The 9,876-nt window shown below is 29.7% G+C and overlaps 1 non-coding gene across 1 annotated transcript; it reads left to right on the forward strand.

Moving 5' to 3' along the window:
* The first annotated feature begins 8,012 nt into the window (after nucleotides 1-8,012).
* Nucleotides 8,013-8,085, forward strand: TRNAK-UUU (transfer RNA lysine (anticodon UUU)). Its single transcript has one exon. It is a non-coding gene; the product is annotated as a tRNA-Lys (tRNA).
* Nucleotides 8,086-9,876: the final 1,791 nt, after the last annotated feature.

Below are 9,876 nucleotides of genomic sequence, written 5' to 3' on the forward strand. Positions count from 1 at the left end.
AGTAAAATATATTTAAAAAACAATTTTTATGACTAATTAGAGTTCTCGTTGGTGACTTGGTACGATAATATCATCTCTCTCTGAACCTGTACATTAATTTTTAACTTTGAATCATAATTTAGTTTTAAATAAAAAATGTTCAAGACAACATTTAATTTTTACATAAGAGAGATAATACAAGTTAGATTTCATAATTTAAAAATAAAAAATTAAATTTTTATTAAATTAAAATTATGACTCAATTTCATGAAATCTTTTTTTTTAGATTAAAAAGAAATCCAAAGCAAATATATTTATAATTGTTCTTTAAATTACAAGTTAAAAATCAACTTAAATTAACCTCGACACAAATAAAAAAGGCTGCAAGAAAGGGCAGTCGTAGTATTCACTGTCCTGGTCAAAGGGAGTATGATAAATTATATCAGACAGAATTCCTTGAGGAGTATCTATAACAGACATATGAGTTTATAATTTCTTGCCTTTGATGGTTGGATTGCAATCGAGGAATCCTCTCCTTGAGCCGTTCAAACTTGATGCAGGTGTTCTACACAATCTTAATTTTAGATGTAATATATAGTCTTCAGCTAACAATATTCACAACAAATTAAATAACAAGAAGCAGGATGACGAGCAAGAACAAGAATTAAAGAGAGGGAAGAGAGAATTTCCAGAACACTAACGCAGACTAGAACAAATTACATTAGCCACACAACATGCGCACTCTCTCGAAATTCCCATCCCCTAAACAACACGCATTTTGCTGAGGAAAAAAGAGGGAACCAAGAAATTAAATCACTATTTATACTTAATTAAAGTCCTAATTTACATGTTATGGCTACGTACCAGCTGATAGACTCAAACAGTTAATATAACCTTTTTTGTTGTATTTGGAACACTGTTATGATGAAAGACAATACCGATACCTTAACTCGCTGCAGGATCTCGAACTTCAAAGAAAGATCGATTCTTCACGACAATATCATACATGTGGAGAGATTTGAAGCTATCGAAATCTCGAGGAAGAGAAATGAGATGGGCCGAGTTGTCAGACTTGTGAAATTGCAGAAGGCTGGGCTGGTCGGAGTTATAGTAGCGAGTCCAGCCAAGTTCTGCTAGTCGCTGCTCGAGTTCGGTGTAGGAACGGATCACATGGTTCGCTGGGAGATAGACAAGGACCCTGGGTCTAGCCCCAGGAGCCGTGGCTGTGCCTGGATGGGGTGGCTCTTTCTGCTCGAAAGACTCTCTTGTAGGATTTTTTATCAGGCGAACCACTCCGTTCTTGTCAAATATCCAAACACCGGACATGGCCAGCTGAGAGAAAGAGGGAGGGAGGGAGGGAGGGAGATGGCTAGATACGTAGGGTGAGATTGCAAGATGGGTGCATGTTTTGCGTGTGATGTTTAAACATATACTGAGGAGAGCATGTGACTACTGTGATTTAGTTTCTTTCCAAGTCGACCACGATAAGGTTAGATTAGCTAGAATCCTTGAAAGACAGAGAGGGAGAGGGAGCGATGCAGACCTAGGAAGCCGGAAATGAATAGTACTGTACAATTAGGCCCTCTTTCAGTGCACTAGGAATTGATCGAAGATTTTTAGTACAGATCTCTGATGCTAGCAGTTTGACCCGTATTTAGGCTAGTTTTACACCAGTACTCCACAAACCAGAATCAATGAATAATATTATTGAGTTCCTGTTAATACATTACAAAATTCAAAGCAAAAATGTAATAGAAGTATTTAGTTTCTTAAGTTTATATATATATATATAAAATTTATTCAATCAAGTTATTCAATATTGACGTGTCTTTATTGATTGTTACGAATTCTATATCCCTATTATATAATTTGAGTGTTGTAAAATTTAAGATAAAATTCATAAAAAAATATATATTTAAAATTATAATGAATCATCAATCAAATATCTAAAACGTAATTACAAAACACATCCTTTCATATATATAGATAGATCATATGACCTATTATATATTTAATTAAATCTAAGATGGTCAGTCCAACCTTCTAGAAATCTTATTAGCATAATAAATCTATAACATCGATCTTTTCATTGGATTTAAGATGTTTATAATACCCAATAAAACAATAACATCAAATAAAAAACTTTTTAGAATCCCATCTAGACTCAACTGCAGACTTAAAAAACAAGACTCTTTAGAATCCCATAAAACTTAGATAGATTTTATGGTGGATAAATTGTTACTATGGACCTGTGTCTTCAAGTAGTTCAAAATTATAAATAATAAACACATTAAATAGTATATTCTTGTATAGACACCCTGAGGGTCTATAAGCAACATTGAACCCAAAGTAAGGAATCAACCTCTTTAAAAAAAAATAACTTCTTGTTTCTCTTAAATCTTTATTCTATAAACAAACACAATGTAACTTTAAAGGCTCATTTCCTCCATCACCATTACCAATTTAAGCATTATAAAGTCCCCTAGACTTGTTTTGCAAATGTTTGTTATATTCATGTCCAGCATTCTTGTTATATTCATGTCCAGCATTCTTAACTTTTCAATTTATTAACCAACTTTGAAAAGAACATAATCTTTACAAGGCTTTTAATGAAACTCATTAATCATGCACTATAATTTGTTTTAATCATCATCATTAATGCAACTTTTTCAAGAATGAAAAAATTAGATATTTAAATCATGATGTGCCTATTATAAATCTAATAAAAAAAAATTTAGCATGTGCCTATTATAAATCTAATAAAAAAAGTTTTTAACTTAGAGCCATCGACTAATAAATTCTCAATAATTGCTTATAAATATATGAACAATTAGGTAACAAAATGCATGCACACAAACACACCAATATGATAGGGTTGTTTAAGTAATTTAATTTTCTTTCTTATATTTTCTATCCATTTATATGGACTGAGACCATTCCATAGGAGAGTAAATCTTAAAGCAAGACTATCTAATTGTCTGAAAGATAAAAGCTTGAAAATCTTCTTCAAACTTTTCACATGTTGTACTTTTTAAATAGTATGGATTCAACCATCATACATTTTTAATTTGATGACGTCAATGCCAGCTATTTTTAAGGCATGATTATAACCATGAATACTAAGTCTCCAGATATAGGTTCATATATATAATCAAACCAATTCCTATGATGAAATCATGTATCATGTTAATCGTGAATTCAGTAAACAACCCTTATTTTCTATCATTAAAGACCATTGTTGTTTTGTTATATAAAATATCTCCATCATTTGAAGTTCATGCTATACATCTCTGAGGTTTTGCCAATTTTAGGGTGTTTTCTACGTTCTTTTTATACCAACAATCCTTTTTAAAGTGCTATTTTTTTTTATTATAGTTGTGCATTATATAGTATTTTTATTTCTTGAATTAGACTTTTCTTATCTTTGACTTGCATGGTATGAACTATTAACTCTATATTCCTTGTTCTTGAGCCTATTTTTTTCTTCCAATATAACAAATGCAAAATCATTAAAGACTAGATAGGAAATTGTGAAAATAATAAGCTGTTCAAAATTATAAGTTGCTCATATGAATCATGTAAACTTTGAAGTAGAAGCTTTAAACATTTATTTTTCTGTGTTTACTGACCCAACATAATGAGTTATGAAAATAAAATTTCTATTATGTTGATGTGGTTTTCACCATTTGAAGAGTATAGAATTTTCTTTTCAAGAAGAACTTATTATATAAAAACTTGTACTCATGTAGTTTTGTCGGAACATCTCATATCTTTCTTGCTGGTTTTTCCTTTACTATAATGATAATTCATTAACTATGTTAAATGTATATTAACAAAAACATTATCATCCATTCCATTCCACCGGGCATTATTAATGGTCTCTATATGCTCTATGCCCGATTGTTACTATATAATTGTCTTTAAAAAAAATTGTCTTTATTCTTATTTTTTATAACAAGAAATTATTCTCATTGAACCTCTCGGTCTTATATTTTATATACAATGTGTGGGAGTCTGAAGAACCTTTGTTGATATGAAAATACTTAGTTATTCATTTTATTTTTTTATAGTGAGAAATTATTTTTATTAAACCTTTCAGTCTTATATTTTATTTATAATGTGTGAGGGTCTAGAGAAGTTTTGTTGATATAAAAACACGTAGTTGTTGATAAATATGAGTGAATTAATTAAAAAAATTGTATTAATTATTGGGTGATAGCTTGCCTAACAATTAATTTTAGCTCAAAATTTATCCTTGTGACAAGCACTTCTCTCATTCACGATGTTAGTTTAATCATTTCTCATTAACCGTTATGAATAATTTCTAGATAGCTTGCTTATAATTTAACAAAAGTCACAGTGCAATTCCTTTTTCTTCCACTTAATTCAATTTCATGGAAATTACGAACATGCAGTTGTGTCTACTCTAGATACTTGAGGATTTTTTTAAGGATATTTGAGGATAACTTATTTTATTTTTTTCTTTAGATATTTGAGGATTTTTTTTCCTTTTTTGTTAATGAATATAATACTCATTTATTATGACGACGTGATTATTTTATAATCTTTTTCATGAGAATTTTAAAAGGTAAAGGTTTTAAAGAATCTCATTATGCTAATGTCTATTATAATTGTTATAATCCATTTTTGGGTTATTCCCTATATTTTTTCTCTCTTCAAAAAATATAAAAAAAATATAAAATATTATAAAAAATATAACAGTTAAAAGAGGATGTTAGAACGCCTAGGAAATGACTAAAAATTAGTTGAGAAGGTTTAAAAATATAAAAATTAAAATTTGACGATATTTTGTTGATTAATGAGAGCTCTGTTGACAAATAAAATTTAATTTGAGAAAGAAAAATCTAAAATCAGATGTTTATGGACTCAATTAAATGTTATTGAAGGTTTAATTGAATTTATGGAGGGTTTGATTGAAAGAAAAATTAATTTTGGAGTTAATTTGGGCTTTAATTTGAAAAAATTAAAAGTTTCGGGGTCAAATCATAATTTTTGAAAGTTAATTTGGTCAAATTATGGACTTAATTGCATAAATATTGAAGTTTGATAGCTAATTAGGAACTTAATTGAAGAAATCCAAAACCAAAAACCAAACTGAAAAAGACGCTTAAATAAATGGGCTGCAATTAAATCGAATTAAGGGCTAAATTGAAAAAATTAAAAGTTTATTAATCAATTTAGGGTTAAATTGCATAAATTCAAGACCAATGACCAAATTGAAAAGGTTGGCCAACTTCAGTGCTGATTGCATAAATTCAAGACCAAGGACCAATTTGAAAAGGTTGGAAAAACTTCAGCGCCGCTGTTTGATTTTTGACAGAGATGCAATTGCATTGAATTTTAAATCAAAATTGCAATTTAGAACTTGATTGAACAAATTACAAATTGAAGACCGATTTGGACTTTGACATAAATTTGGAGCCGTTTTTATTTAAATAAAACGACGTGTTTTGGCTAAAACGGTGTTGTTTCATATGCTGTTAAAAAAAAGCCCAAAACGGTGCCATTTTGAGCTGCACTGTAGCCTTTCTTCTTACCTAGGACATGCAAAAAAACAGGAGAAGATGAAAGTTTTGTTCCTCTATTTTCACCAACTTTTCTTCTTCTAAAAAGCTCAAAAAGACACCGACTCAAAGCAACCACTTGCTAAGTTGACCCCTGACCTCCCACGTGTTGGAGAAACAAAAGAGACGTGCCTTCCTGGGCAGTCATGGGGCGGCAGGGTTGTGGCCGCCCCAACCTCTCCCTCCTCTCTGTTTTTACATATAGACACAGAGGGGGTAGCACAGAAAAGGGGGGAAAGACCAAAAGAGAAAAAAAAGAGCAAAGAAGAGAATGAAAAACCAAGAGAGAGAAAGAAAAGAAAAAACAAAGGAAGAAGAGAAGGAAAACAGAGAAAAAGAAAAAAAAAACAAAGAAGAAGAGAGAAGCAGGATAGGGATAGAGATGAAAGAACCGAGAGAGGGAAAAAAGACTGAAAGAAAGGAAGGGACTGAAGAAAAAAAAGAAAAAAATAGCAGGGAGAAAACAAAAAAAAAAACAGGTGAAGAGAAAAGAAGAGAAGAGAGAAAGACTACTATAGCCGCCACCATCACCGTCACGACCCATCATCACCTTCCTCGTCGTTGCTACGAGAATTTCCTTAAGCCACCTATAGCAGCAGCTCTGCCACCAGCAGAGGTAGTGGAGAAACCGAACCAAGACAAAAGAAAAGGAAAAAAGAGGAACCCTCAGCAATTTCAGCTCAGCCGCCTCCACTGCCATCAGCAACTTCATTCTGCTACCTCCACCATTGCCAACATCACAAAGAGTAGCTGCAGGTTAGTTCCCCTCCCTTCCTCTTCTTCCTTTTTCTCCTTCTCTACTCTATCTTCCTTTGCTTTCAATTGCATGCAAAACGTGAACAATTCACATTTTACACGAAATGAAAATAATTAGTTGGTTATTGTGCTGTGCATAATAACCATCTAATTATAATTTTTAGGCCGATGTTAGCCTATTTTTCTATGTTAGGTCAGTGCTGACCCATTTTTATTTTGGGCCATTGTTGACCCATTCTAATTAAAAATATTTTAAAAAAATTACTGATTTTCTTGAATTTTTTTCTATCCATTTTGGTTAATATTGATTTATATTTTTACATCGTAAAAATACAAATATAGTATTAAAATACTCGATTTTCATCAAAACTTATAAAATATATAAAAAAAAATAATATATTTAGGTGCATGTGGCCAAGTGTTTCAAAGTTAAAAAATCATACTGTGTTTTTTATACATAAAAAAAATAATGTTTTAGCATGTATTTTGGCTTTAATAGCTAATTTATGAAAGTCAAGAGAATATTAGCCAAAATTTCAACAACAAAACTTTTATTTTGTTTGTCTTTTAGTATCTAGGATACGACATTACACGTAATACGTATTCTAGATATTAAATTTATTTTTTTTGGATGCTAGAACAGTTAAGTTTTACACATTAAAATAAGAATCTCCTTATTTAGGAGGACTTTTCTTAAATTTAGATAGACGGGACCCACGAATACTCGATTTTCATCAAAACTTATAAAAAAATAATATATTTTTGTGCATTTGGCCAAGTGTTTCAAAGTTAAAAAATCATACTGTGTTTTTTATACATAAAAAAAATAATGTTTTAGCATGTATTTTGGCTTTAATAGCTAATTTATGAAAGTCAAGAGAATATTAGCCAAAATTTCAACAACAAAACTTTTATTTTGTTTGTCTTTTAGTATCTAGGATACGACATTACACGTAATACGTATTCTAGATATTAAATTTATTTTTTTTGGATGCTAGAACAGTTAAGTTTTACACATTAAAATAAGAATCTCCTTATTTAGGAGGACTTTTCTTAAATTTAGATAGACGGGACCCACGACTAGAAAACATGATAAAACCTTAGATTTTATCAGACAACAAAACAATGCAGCTTACTTATGGTAAAATATATTTAAGGTACTCATACCTTTTTTTTTACACAATCAGTTTTCGTACCTGATTTTCAAGACTAGTTAGGGTTCTTAACAAATAAAATATTAGATGGTAACTCCTTTTTCTTTTACTAATAAGAAATAAGAATTTTTTATTAAAATTTATGTATCTAGGATACGACATTACACGTAATACGAAACAATAATTTTTTATTAAGATTTATTTTATACACGAGTTTTTCTTAGAAAAATTATTAAGATTCAGTGCTCCAATCAACTTTTATTTTTCTTTTAAGCTATAAAAATTATTGTTGACACTTAAAATACTATCAAGTGATTTGATATTTTTAATAATACCATTTATTCCCATTCAAATATTTTATTTTTATTTTTTATGACAATTCAACAATAGATTATTTCAGTGATTTTAAACGGGTCTCTTTCATGCACTCGTTAGAATGTGAACTGTAGATTATTGAGGATTGAGAGGGGGGAAATAGTAGATGTCATTTGCCTATGTACATGTATGAATTTAGATATAATGTCGTTTCTTAACAAAAGCCGTCTTAGCTCAGCTGGTAGAGCGCATGGCTTTTAACCATGTGGTCGTGGGTTCGATTCCCACAGACGGCGACTATGACTTTTCCAATTCTTTTTTATTCTTCCCTGTCGCAAATATCAATTTTGCCGATAACTAAGAATTTCGATGTTACTCTTCCATTTTCGTTTAGAAAAGTCAACAAATATTAAATCTCAACGATTAAATGATTTAATAATTAAAACCCAATATTTTAGATATAAAATATATTAATTTCAAATGATGAATTAAAATAATAGTATTTAGTATTGTTCATGTAATCAGATTAAATTAAAATTTACAAGTAGATTTATATCTATAAAATCCAATAAGATAATAACTTCATATAGAAGATTTATTGAGATCCTATCTAGACTTAATGTTAAATGAGCAAACACGTCTTGAAGTCAATTATTATTTTCAGTTCAAATTCAATCTATTTGTTATAAATTATGATGACAAAACATAAATGTATTAAATTAAGTTATATTTCATGATTATATATTCCTTGAGTATTGAATTTATGATCATCATTAATAATATACAATCTACTAAACTTTGATAGATTTTATAGTAGTTAAATTGTCACTATAAACTCGTATTTTTAAGTAGTCTAAAATTATAAATTATAAATAATAAATATATTAATTATTTTATATTTGCCTGAACAGTGTGAATTCAAGATTTTATAAATACCCTTAAACTCAACTCAAGATAATGAATTAACTTTTTTAGAAGAATCTCAAGATAATGAATTAACTTTTTTAGAATAATTTTTTTTTTTTTTAAATTGTATTCTATAAATAAGCATAATATAATTTTAAAGCTTATTTTCTTGATATTAATATCAATTTAAGTTTTGAAGGATCTTTTACATCAAATAAATGACTTGTTTTGTATGTATTCGTTGATATCCAAGTTAAGCATTCCCAACCTTAAGTGATTGTTTAGTATTGTGCTTGTAATTGAAAAAAAAAAAACAAGATTTGAAGTTTTGGCTTGTAACTAAAATTAATCGAGTAACAAGTAATTTTATTATAAAGTAGTAGCTCATTTTATTTTTCTTGATTTTGACATGGGTCGAAGTTGCATACCAATTTAGATTAATGGTGGGCTTCGTCCCAGTATAAGGCTTGGGTAGTGCAAGGATGGACATAAGCAACGTGACAGAGCCTTACGAAGATTGGCTCAGTGGGCTCGGACCAAGGTCTGCTGAAGAAAGGCTCATGGTATGGACGCACTCCTTTCACTTGGTTAGTCTCTCATTACTTTTACAAAAAAAAATAAGATTTTTTATTTTTTTATTTTAAATTAATATTTTTTAGTATTTTTAGATTATTTTTATGTGCTTATTTTAAAAAATAAAAAAAATATTATTTTAATACATTTCTAACTAAAAACCACTTTGAAAAACAAAATCACATTTCAAAATTGACATATAATTCATCTTCGAGTACCCTATTACATCTAGAGCAATAGAAAATTGTATTTTCTGTAGTGTTATCATGGAAACCTCATATACAATTTTCTCTTTTAGAATTTGGGTTCTCCTCTGGTTGGAAAGTCCGCATAAAATCAGTCATGGGACTATCACTAAATAATTTAAATCTTTTGTTTCCTAAGAGCTTTTTTTTTTTCAATCTATTTTGTCAGATTTCTGATTACACATGGGTTGACAGCATTGCTGATAGGGAATCAACGACAAAATATCATTCTAGGAGTAAGGCTAGAGTGGCTCGTCCAAGGTGATTCAAGGTTCAAGAATCAAGGTTTTCATATATATAAAAGCATGTTACTTATTCATGGACAAATTCTAGGTGTAGGCTTCTTCTTCAATCAGTACTCTA

Source organism: Populus euphratica, unplaced genomic scaffold (genome assembly GCF_000495115.2).
Source record: "Populus euphratica unplaced genomic scaffold, PopEup_1.0 scaffold88.1, whole genome shotgun sequence".
Taxonomy (NCBI): Eukaryota; Viridiplantae; Streptophyta; class Magnoliopsida; order Malpighiales; family Salicaceae; genus Populus; species Populus euphratica.